This window comes from Trichosurus vulpecula, chromosome 6 (assembly GCF_011100635.1).
Source record: "Trichosurus vulpecula isolate mTriVul1 chromosome 6, mTriVul1.pri, whole genome shotgun sequence".
Lineage (NCBI taxonomy): Eukaryota > Metazoa > Chordata > Mammalia > Diprotodontia > Phalangeridae > Trichosurus > Trichosurus vulpecula.
The window spans coordinates 233,123,658-233,135,667 of record NC_050578.1 but is presented as its reverse complement, the minus strand read 5'-3'; positions in this window follow the sequence as shown (position 1 = coordinate 233,135,667).

Here is a 12,010-nt window from a genome sequence, read left to right as displayed (position 1 = left end):
AGTCCAATAATTTTTAAATTATCTCTCCTGGATCTATTTTCCAGGTCAGTGGTTTTTCCAAGGAGATATTTCACATTGTCTTCCATTTTTTCATTCCTCTGGTTCTGTTTTATAATATCCTGATTTCTCATAAAGTCACTAGCTTCCACTTGCTCCAATCTAATTTTTAAAGTAGTATTTTCTTCAGTGGTCTTTTGGACCTCCTTTTCCATTTGGCTAATTCTGCCTTTCAAGGAATTCTTCTCCTCATTGGCTTTTTGGAGCTCTTTTGCCATTTGAGTTAGTCTATTTTTTAAGGTGTTGTTTTCTTCAGTGTATTTTTCAGTATTTTTTTGGGTCTCCTTTAGCAAGTCATTGACTTGTTTTTCATGGTTTGTTCGCATCCTTCTTATTTCTCTTCCCAATTTTTCCTCTACTTCTCTAACTTGCTTTTCCAAATCCTTTTTGAGTTCTTCTATGGCCTGGGGCCAGTTCATGTTTTTCTTGGAGGCTTTGGTTGTAGGCTCTATGACTTTGTTGTCTTCTTTAGGCTGTATGTTTTGGTCTTCTTTGTCACCAAAGAAAGAATCCAAAGTCTGAGACTGAATCTGGGCGCGTTTTCGCTGCCTGGCCATATTCCCAACCCACTAACTTGACTCTTGAGTTTTTCAGTGGGGTATGACTGCTTGTAGATTACAGAGTTCTATGTTCTACGTTTGGGGGGGAGGTGCCAGCTCTGTCAGAGCCGCACTCCTCCTTCCCCAAGGACCCCCAGTCCAGACTGGGCTCAGATCTTCGGCAGGCTGTGCACCCCTGCTGTGATCCGCCACTTAATTCCTCCCACCAGGTGGGCCTGGAGCCGGAAGTAACAACAGCTGTAGCTGCCCCACCTCCGCTGCCCCCGGGGCTGGAAGCCGAACTGTGAACTCCTTCCACTCCCGCAGCTTTTCCCACTAACCTTCTCTGCAGTCTTTGGTGTTTGTGGGTCGAGGGGTCTGGTAACTGCCGCAGCTCACATATTCAGGGTGCTAGGGCCCCCTCCGCCCGGCTTCTGGTCTGGATCGTCCACGCCGCTCAGGCTGGGCTCTGCTCCACTCCGTTCCCAGCTCCCAGCTCCCAGCTCCCAGCTCCCAGCTCCCAGCTCCCAGCTCCCAGCTCCCAGCTCCGTGTGGAATAGAGCTCACCCAGAGACCATCCGGGCTGTCCTGGGCTGGAGCCCTGCTTCCCTCTGCTGTTCTGTGGGTTCTGCCGTTCTAGAATTGGTTCAGAGCCATTTTTATAGGTTTTTGGAGGGACTCGGGTACGGAGCTCACTCTAGTCCGTGCTTACCAGCCGCCATCTTGGCTCCGCCCCCCTGCATATATATATTTTATAAACATGTACTTACATACACATATATATTCTTTGGAATATGTGTATGTATAATGTATATGTACATATATTTGTAAAGCTATACATACATGTATATGCACACATGTACATATACACACAAATATATTCTTTCTTTGGAATATATGTGTACATATGTATGCATTTGTGTATATCCATATTATATAAACAGGCTCCTATTCCCTTCAATTGTAATAGAAAGACTTAGCATACCCTGGCAGCGTATTGCTGATCTCACCATATCATTTGGCCCCTACTCAAAAACTTTCAGTGAGTCTCCATAGAGATAAAATACAAACTCCTTATTATCCTCCAAAACCTGGTTCCCACCTACCTGTATAGGCTTATTTCTTACTGCTCCCTTCATGATCTCTGTATCCTAACTAGATTATCTTCCCTAATTTCAGCAATTCCCACCTCGTGCATTTGCAGAAGCATGCAAATAATCCCTTTCTTGGAATATTTTTCATTCTCATTTCCATCTTTCAGAATCCTTTCCTTCCTTCATGGCTCAGCTCAGGTACCACATTGCTTCTGTAGCCTCCCCTGATTTTCCTAGGTGTTAGCCCTCTAAATTCCCCTTGTATATTGTAAAAATAAATAACTTTAAAAGAACTTAAGAATTCTGATCAATTCCAATGACCAACCATGATTCCAGCAGAGCAGTGATGAAGAACCCTATCCACTTCCTGTCAGAAAGGTAATGGACTAAATGTGCAGAATGAGACACATACACTGGACGTGGCCAATATGGGAATTTGTTTAGCTGGAGTCCGTATATTTGTTACAATGGCTTTGGTTTTCTTTTGGGGGGAGGTGAGGAGGTAGAGGGAAAAAATAAATATTTATTTAACATTTAAATAAGTGCTAAATGAAAAAGGCTGTTTGTCTAGGGGCTCCCCTTTTCCTTTTCCATAAGGTGGTACACACATTTATTGAAAACATTCTCTCGGAATTCAATTAAAAAAAATCAGCACATCTTTATCAGGAAATAAAACCTATTGTAAAAGTATAAACATCAAATAAGAAAGATTTAGAGAACTAGAAACTCCTGATTATAAGTTATGTCAGTTTGCTAGGGAGCAGTGAGGAAAGGAAGAAAGTAGATGGGGGGTGGGATAAATTCACTAAGTCTCCACATTGTAGTAAATTCTGCCCAGGCAGACCACTCCTTAAACAGGTCAGTGAGCCAGACAAAGTTCCAGCTGCTCATGATTATATTCAGATCAGGGTAGCAGCACTCTTCCTCTGAATCAGGTGGCAAGTGGCCAGTTCCTCTTCTCTCCTTCCCCCTCAAACAAAGCTCCCCGAATTTCCCCCCCTCTGTGGCTTCCGTATCTCATGATATTTTAGTTTCTTCTCTCCAATTGGGGATACTATAGTTGCCATCTCCTAACCAACAGGGTTATTTCAATGCACATTTTTCCTACCTCAGTTGACTATAAGATCCTTGAGGGCAGGTCCTATTTTATTTTTGTCTTTTTAATTACTAATGCCTAACTCTCAGTGTGTGCTAGGAAATATTTAACTGACTGCGGGGGGGTGTATATTCATGATGCACTTTTAAGTTTAATTTATATTATTAACATTTTGTCTATTATTTCCTTAAGTCTAGTCAATCAACAAAATAATAAATCAAGCCCTGATTTGTAACATGTACCTATTTCTGAAATGAAAATGCTCACAATGAAAATTTAACTTGGTAAGCTGATAATATGCTCACTCTAACACACCCTTGTGTACAGAAATTCTGAAACTTTGGACCATTCTGGAATGGCCAGCATTCTCTGGGCTACGATTTGTGACCACCACGATTTCAGAGAGTAATTCAAGTCCCTGGGGGTAGGAAATATGGTTAAGGGAAGTAAAAATTCTGCAACAATCCTTTTTTCCTGAGTCCAGTGTCTTGGCACAACCAAAGGATTTGTGCATCTTAAGCTTATTTTAATACTTTAGGGATCTGTGACTTTATCATGTGGATACTTTTCTGTAGTTGCAGGTGGCAACCCTTCTATAAGATGTCCTTTTGCTATGGAAAGAAATTCATTGCCTTGTGGTCACTCTGGTGAAAAGTCTCTTCTGAGAACTTAGCTTGTCAGGTCTCCCTGCAATAGCCAAACTATCTATAGGGCCAGGGCCATACAAGAAGCCTCTCCAGCTTGGTAGAATCTGGTAGTTTGTACTCCCCTGGAATAACAAGAATACAGGGTCATCTCTATGCCATAATGACACAGGACAGTAGGATTTTAGTGGGGGAACCTTATATCAGAGGCAAGATTTGAAAATATGTCCCGTGACTTTGAGTCTTTTCAACAAAATATGTGACATCCATCATAAAATACAATTTTCTCCCATGCCCTCAGTACAAAGAATGGCATTTTCTGGTATTTGAATAGGCACATCTATAAAAAGCAATGCTTAAGGTAATTCTTGTTGCTCATCTCCCAGTCCATTCATTCCAACTCAAATCAATGTCTACTTTGCCCATCTATCCTGAATCCTCAGTGTTGGCTTTGTAATGTATACAAATCACTTTGTAAACCTGAAAGTGCTATAAAAATGCTAGCCATTTTTTGATTGGACCCAGAACCAGCCCAGGTGTTGAAGGCACAGGCAGGAAAACAGGCATTGCACCCATTTCCTTTCATTGTACTTCCCCCTCAAGCGCTCCCCCTTTGGACACGAAGCTGAGCATTGGTATCACGGTTGGCATAGCAGTTGCAATGAACTCTGCCTCCCAGAGCAGTTCATTGGCTTTACCTTGCCTTAATGGGCTCTTGCAAGATGCCATTTGCCTACCAAGTGCTGAGTTTTCTGAGGTGAAGTGGGCATAGTGATCCTGCTGACTGGGCACGTTTGGGATTGTCATCAAATATCTATCACATAAAATGGCAGGAGATAGTCTGCCGAGAGTTTTGAATTCCCTCGGTAGTCCCTTTGTCTATTCCAGGAGAAGAGAGGCTTTTTTTTCTCTCCTCTGGATCATAGCAATTGGCTCATTAAACCAAGCTCCGAAAAATAGACTAAAGAGCAGGGGTAAAAGAAAGTACATGGGGAAGAAATCCTATTAGGGTCCCCAGCAGGAGGTTCATTGAAGACACACACACTAATGAGAGACCTGAAGCTCCATTCATGTTAATGTGGTCTTTCAGATCCAATGTCAACCTGGGTAAGAGGCAAGGGAAGTGAAGCAAGGTAGAATTAAGCTTTGCAATTTGTTTCCACAAAAATCATAAAATATCTTTTAAAAGTACTCCTTGGACCACTCTAAAGGTTACTTTAAAAAAATAACCTAGAAGAAAAAGGAAATGAAATATAAATAATTTGTGCTTCCTTAGCTATTTATAATTATGTGGCTGTTTTTCTTTCAAGTCAAGACTGCTTGAAAAACTACTATTGATTCAATGGTATTATCAATAGCTTGTCAGAGCTGGGAGGAACTTCAGAGATCATCTAGTTATACAATCTGAGAGTTGGAAAGGTCTTCAGTAGTTACCTTTGGTTGTTGTTGAGTTGTTATGGTTGCATCCAACTCTTTGTAACTCCATTTGGGGTTTTCTTGGCAGAGATACTGGAGTGGTTTCTCATTTCCTTCTCCAGCTCATTTGACAGATGAGGAAACTGAGGTAAACAGGGATAAGTAACTTGCCCATGGTCACATAACTAGTGTGAAGATGAGTCTCTCTGATTTCAAGCCTATTGCTCTGCACACTATGGCACCACCTAGCTGCCCTCAGTAGTCCAGCCCACAGGGTTAGGATGTAGATTCTTTGTCCTTGGTCTTGTGCTTCTTATTTAAACTGAGCAAGAGGGCCTGCAGTTGGAGATCGCTCTATTTAAAAAATTTCCTCAAACTCTGCTAAGTTTATCCTCCCAAAATTCAACCTCTGACCTACTCACTTGTGCAAGTCCCTTCAAGTCACCTATAAGATTTTCTTTTTCCTATTCAGCTCAAGACCTTTTCTCATCTCTAGTTTCTTTTCCCACCTTCTTCTAAATAAATCAGAATTACAACAGATACTCACTATTTGCAGGTTCTGTATTTACGAATTTGTGTGTTCACTAAAATTTATCTGTGACTCCAAAATCAATACTTTACACTTTCATGGTTATCTATGGACATGCGCAGAGCAGTGAAGATTTGAGTTGCCTGATGTGCATGGTCCCAGTGAAGGTCAAACAAGCAATGCTCTGCATTTCTGTTTCAGCTCTCATGCTGTAAGCAAGTGTCATTTTCATGGTCTATTTAGTGGCACATTTCTTGCATGTTGTGCTTTTTGTTGGTGGTTATGACGTTTAGAATGGCCTCCAAGCACAGTGCTGAAGTACTGTCTAGTGTTTCTAAGTACAAGAAGGCTCTAGTGTGCTTTATGGAAAAAAGTGTTAGATAAGCTTTGTTCAGGTATGAGTTATAGTTGGATGTGAGTTCAATGTCAGTGAATCAACAACATCCATCCAGAAAAAGAAAGAGGAAATTCACTGACTTGAATATGAGGCTGCTTCTGAAAGTGCTAAAGCAAATGTTGGGACCAGATTCTCATAGGAACCTAACTCTGTATTTCCCCTAAGAGCAATGGTTTTGTATTCACTAATTCAGTGTTCACAGTAACTTTATAGAACACAAACTACCATGTATGATGAGTTACGTCTTTCATTTTATATATCAGGAAACTGAATTGTGTAAGCTCAGATAGCTAGTAGGAAGCAGAGCTAGGATAAGAGCCCAGATTTCCTGGTCCCTAACTTCCTGCACATGGAAGAAGTCTTAAGTTTTAAGTTAAAGCCATTAGAATATGCATTTGGTGACCAAAAAAATGTGATCCATCCATATGCATGATCAGAGTATATCTTTTAATGACTATAGGCTATTATTCATAAACATTACATTAACTTCCAAGCAATCATTTAGATGCGAGCTAATGTTTCTTTCCCCAGTCTTATTCCAACATGCTACTATAACTTGGAGATGGCCCAAATGATGCCAGTGGAGTATAAGCCCTGGCAAGTTCTACCAAGCTGGAAAGGCTTTAAGCATCAAGCCTGGTTGCCAACTATGTCTGTCATTATCCAGTCTAGCTAAGGATGGAGAACCTCACCAGAAGAACCCAGGGGACTGAGGGTAAGCCATTCATTCATCCATCAATTCACTTGATAAGTTTTAGGTCATTCATTCATCCATGCAGTTAACAAGCATTATTAAGCCATTCATTTACCTACTCAGTCAACAAGCATTCATTGTCTATCATGTTCAAGGGATTGTACTAGGCAATGAATATGGAGACAAAAATGAAGTATCCCTTTCCTCAACAAGCTGAAGTTCTGCAGGGAGGAGAGGTGTTGTTGAGGTGTTGGTAGTGGAATACAATATATACACACATAAATTCAAAATATATACACAGTAAATACAAAATAGTTTCACAATTTCAGGGAGGAATAAATAGGAAAGGTCTAATGGGTGGCCCCAGAGCTGAGCCTTGAAGGCAGTACCAGGTGAAAAATTGGCCTATAAGTGGTGAATTGTTTTTGACCACAGTGACTCATGAAATCATCGACTAAGATGCTGTGGGGCTATGAAATGTGCAGGTAGGGGAGGAACCTATTCAGATAAAATCACAGTCCGTGAAGGACTGAAGTAAGCTCTTACATCAGGAAGATGACAAAACAAAATAAAGGTTCCTTGATAAAACATAAATAATTGCCATAAAATCAGTAGAAAACCACAGTTAACTATTAGTAGTCTGTTATGTTCTGCTTATGGTTCAGAAACTCTTTTCCAAGCTTAGTTAATGATCCAGAGGGCCTCCTGTCCAATAGTAAAGTTTCTCCAAAGCAAATCAGTTATACTTTCAAGTTTGAAAAATGTTTACCCCTGAAGAGAGATTGAAACATTAAGGAGATAATATGCAAACAGCTTCTCTCATAAGTTTGTCCAAAACTTCCTAAAAAAATTAGGTCATTCTTCCCTCTTCCTGCCCCCTGCCACCATGACATGTTTATAAAGGGCTTTGTTGAATCATTTCTGCTGGAGGTTTTTAGCCCAGCTTTGTAGGTGAGGTAATAGACACACAAAGACGTAAAAGAACAAATGTACTTTGCATCTAAGCCAATAAGGCCTCTTTATGACTAGGAGTCCTGGCCATGGATTTTATAACTCTCTACAAGGCCCCTACTTCATCAGTACAACAGAAGGTGCAAAACCTAGCATAGTGAAGTTTTGTTGAGACCTATGGTTTACAACGACCTCTTATTCACCCTACTGTTGTGACTTCAACAGATTTGTAATCTCACCAACACGGGTACCGCTCCAAAATACACTGGTTGCAACCCAACCTGCTAATCTCTTGTCTATGCATTCCCATCATTGTCATGTCATATGAAAGAAGGAATGTCTGAAGAGTTAGAATGATTATGCAAAATCACTGAGCCTAACTCTCATTTTACCTATGAGGAAACAGTGCTAGAGAGATAAAGTGGCTTTCTCAAGGCATTAAAGTAGCTAGTGACAGGATTGGAACCTAATCGGTTAGTCAATAGACTTTTATTAAGCCAAGCCAAGCACTGTGCTATAAAGCACTGGTGATACAAATAAGGGCAAAAGACCCTGTAGACCCCCCATGAAGAGCTCATAACCTTTATTTTTCATAAGTTTTATGGATATTTTCTGTTTCTTATATCATCATAGTATCCCATGTATCCCTCCCCCTTCTCAAGAGCCATCCCAGATGACAAATAACATTTTATTTTTGAGAGGGGAAAAAAAGTCAGCATAACATCAATATATTGAAAAGGTCCAAAAACCTGTGCAATGTGTAACACCTGTGGACCTCCTACCTCTATGAAGGGGTAGTTGGGGTTGTCTTCTTAGATCTCTACCTGATCTTTATAATTTTGTTACATTGACTTCTGATATTTGGTGTGTCATTCTTTCTATTTACATTGCTATACTTACTGTGTATACTGTTTTCTTGGCTCTGCTTAATTCACTCTGCACCAGTTCATTAGGATATTTTCATGCTTCTCTGTGTTCATCATACACATAATTTCTTACAGCACAGTAGTATTCCATTTCATATACCACAAGTCCTTTAGCCATTCCCAAATTGATGGGCATCTACTTTGTTTCCAGTCCTAGATATCACAAAAAGTGCTGCTATAAATATTTTGGAGTATAGGGGGGCTTTTTTTCAGCGATGGCTTTATTGAGGCATAAGCCTAGTAATAGAGTCTCTAGTTCAAAGATGTGGATATTTTATTCATTTTATTCGCATAATTCCAAATTGCTTTCCAAAATGGTTGCACCATTTCACAGTTCCACCACTATCTCTGTTCTTGATGTTTTCAATGTTTTTGATGTTTTTGATGACTGCTGGTATATAATAGCATTTGGGGTCTGGAAATGCTATCCCCCCCCCTTCATCTTTACTTCTTTTCATCATTTCCCTTGATATCCTATATATTTTTTTTTGTTTTTCCAAATGAATTTTGTTATCAAGCTCTGCAAAGTATCTCCTTAGTAATAACATGGTATAACATGAAAAGTGCAAATTAGTTTTGGTAGTACTGTCATTTTTATCACATTGGCACAGCCTAGCCACGAGCATTAATGTTCATCCAGATATTTAGGTTGTTCTTTATTTCTTTAAGGGGACCTCTGAATCTATACTAGTCTTCTGTGTGTCCAGGGAAGTTGATTACTGGATATTTTAAAGTTATTTGGAATGGAATTTCCCTTTCTATTATTTATCATATAGAAATGATGCTGATTTTTTGGGAGGGAAAGGGGGAAATCAGGGTTAAGTGACTTGCCCAGGGTCACACAGCTAGTAAATTTCTGAGGTCCTTCTGACTGCAGGGCTGGTGCTCTGTCCACTGTGCCACCTAGCTGCTTGGATTCAGTCAGAGGGCTCCATTGAGGACCTAGAGGGCCACATGTGGCCTCCAGGCTGCAAGTTCCCCACCCCTGTCCTAGACCATGGAAACAACTGAAGTTGCTTTATCTTTGAAGAATAATGTTTTGGAGAAATAGGAAAGATTGTAGGGACTGGAGAAAAGTATCTAATCTGCCATCTTGTTGGTCATTTAGGAGCTCACAACCTAATGGGGAGATAACATGCTATGTACAAAGAGTTGTATATAGTATAAACAGGAAATAATCACGGAGGGAAGACACTAGAATTGAGAGGGACCAGGAAAAGCTTCCTGTAGATGGTAGGATTTTAGTTGGGACTGGAAGGAAGCCAGAGAACTCAGGAGATGGAGATGAGGAAAGAGAGCATTACAGTCATAAGAGACAGTCAGGAAAGTAAATGCGTGGAGTCAGGAGATGGAATGTTTTTGTTCAAGGAGCAGCCAAAGAGGCAGTGTCACTGGACTGAAGAGTATGTGGGAAGGTATAAGGTATAAGACTGGAAATGTGTGGGGGTGGAGTAGGTTATGAAGGGCTTTGAACATCAAACAAAGGAACCGATATTATTTGATCCTGGAGGTGATAAGGAGTCACTGGAATTTACTGAGTGTAGGGTTATTTGCCTGTGTTGTATCTTACTCACCATAGTGCTAAAGTATGGCTCAGAGAAAGGTTCAAAAAAGGAAGAGAAGACATTACAGAAGGGAAAAAATAAAGTCAGGGAGCTAGGTGGCACAATGATAGTATACTGGACTTAGAGTCTGGAAGACCTGAATTCTCACCCTGCCTCGGACACCTTAGTCTGCTTCCTTATCTGTGAAATGAAGGGTTGGCTTCTAAGGTGCCTTTCAGCTCTAAGTCTATGATGCTATGGCAAGGTGTTCAGCCCAAAAAGAGTGTTAAAATAGATGAAAATGCGACTAGAGGGCTCCACTATTAAAGTCACCTGATCTTTCCCTGGACAGCTTGTGGACCGGGTCATAGAGGTAACACTCTAGATGACCAAACGAAGCTCTTGCTTTCCATTCTGCCAATGTAAAACTTGTACAAATGCCAGAGTAGAGACTTCTGCATGGAATGAGTTAATTTTTTTCTTTAATAGCTCCTTCCTATAAGCCTACAAACTTGTAGAGGGACACCAGGGGAGACTTACATCCCTTGCTGTAATACAACATTCTTTTGAATCTTCTATCTCATCTAGCTACTGGCTTATTACTCTCTTCCATTTTAATGCCAAACTATTTGAAAACGCTATTTACATCCAATGCCTCCCTTTCCTACTTACCCTCTACTCAATTTGTTAAAATTTTTCTTCTTCCATCCCTGCTCCCCTAAGACTGCTCTCTCAAACTTGCTCAAGGTCACACAGATAGTCAGTTGCAGAACCAGGACCTCTTCCTGCTCTTACCACTGTCTATCCCACTTTAGATACCTCCGCCCACCCACATACGTTACTGGAAATACTGAGTGCTCCAGTACAGGTTAAACTAGACGGGATTCCATGGTTCTAGGAAAAAACTAGTGAAATATTTGGAATGAAATAATTCTCCCAAGGTCACATAGCTGGTAAACGTCACAACTCAAATGAGAATCCAGGTCTCAGCTTTCTTTTTTCACATAATAAAGTTCTTTAGTCTATACCCAAATGTCTTGGAGAATAGTAATCAAGTTTCATTCAGCTTGGTACTAGAAGCAGGCTCAGTAAGTTCTTCCACTCTCTGGTACTTTCCCCTGAACCATTAAGTCTATGGGGCCATATCTGAGACAGGCCCTGAAACCTTAATTACTCCTCTGAAGCTTTTATAAGCAATGGTCTGTCCCTTAATAACTGAATGGCTCTTCCTCTTCCAACTTCTGGAGGGAGGACAGGGGATGATAAATAGTAAGAACTATGATATGTTTACTCCTATCTAAAAATATCATAAATTTAAGGCTGGGAGATTAATTCAAGTGCTTAGGCTAGAGACTACCAGATTGAACTTCCTGAACAAGACTCCTCTTTATAATATCCCCAACAAGTCGCCATCTGATATTTGTTGGAAGATTTCCAGCATGGGGAAACTTGACACCTCCCAAGGCAGTCCAGATCACTTTTCTAAAGACTTGTTAGGAAGTTTGTACCTTTATGCCCCAAATACACCTCTCTGCAGTTTAATCTTTGCTCCTAGTTGTTTCCTCTACTAGATCACTTTAATTCCCTTCTGTTGACAGCCATTCATATACTTGGAGACAACTATTAGGTCTTCTCCCACCCTCCAAATCTTTTCTTTTGCAGTCTTAATATCTGGAGTTCTTTCAGTCAACTCTTGTACAGCACAGTCTTGAGTCTCTTTGCTATCTTGATTACTGACCATCTTGCCAACATCTTTCCTAAAATATGGCCCCTAGTACTCTATACTCTAGATATGGCCCAACCAGAGTAAGGTGGAACCACCACCTTCAATGCTCTAGACACTATCTTGCTCTATTTAATGCAGCCTGACATAATTTAATTTTTCCTGACTCCTATAACATCATATTGCTGATTCAAACTGATCTTGCAGTCCACTAAAGCCCCAGGTATCTTTTTCAGATGAACTGCTACTTAGACAAATCTTCCCATCTTGTACTTGTGACACTGATTTTCTAAATCTAAGAGTAGGATTTTTAGGTATATCTCGATAAATTTAATCATTTTGAATTTGGTCCATTGTTTTAGCCTGTCAAGATCTTTTTGGATCTTGATCATCATTCAAC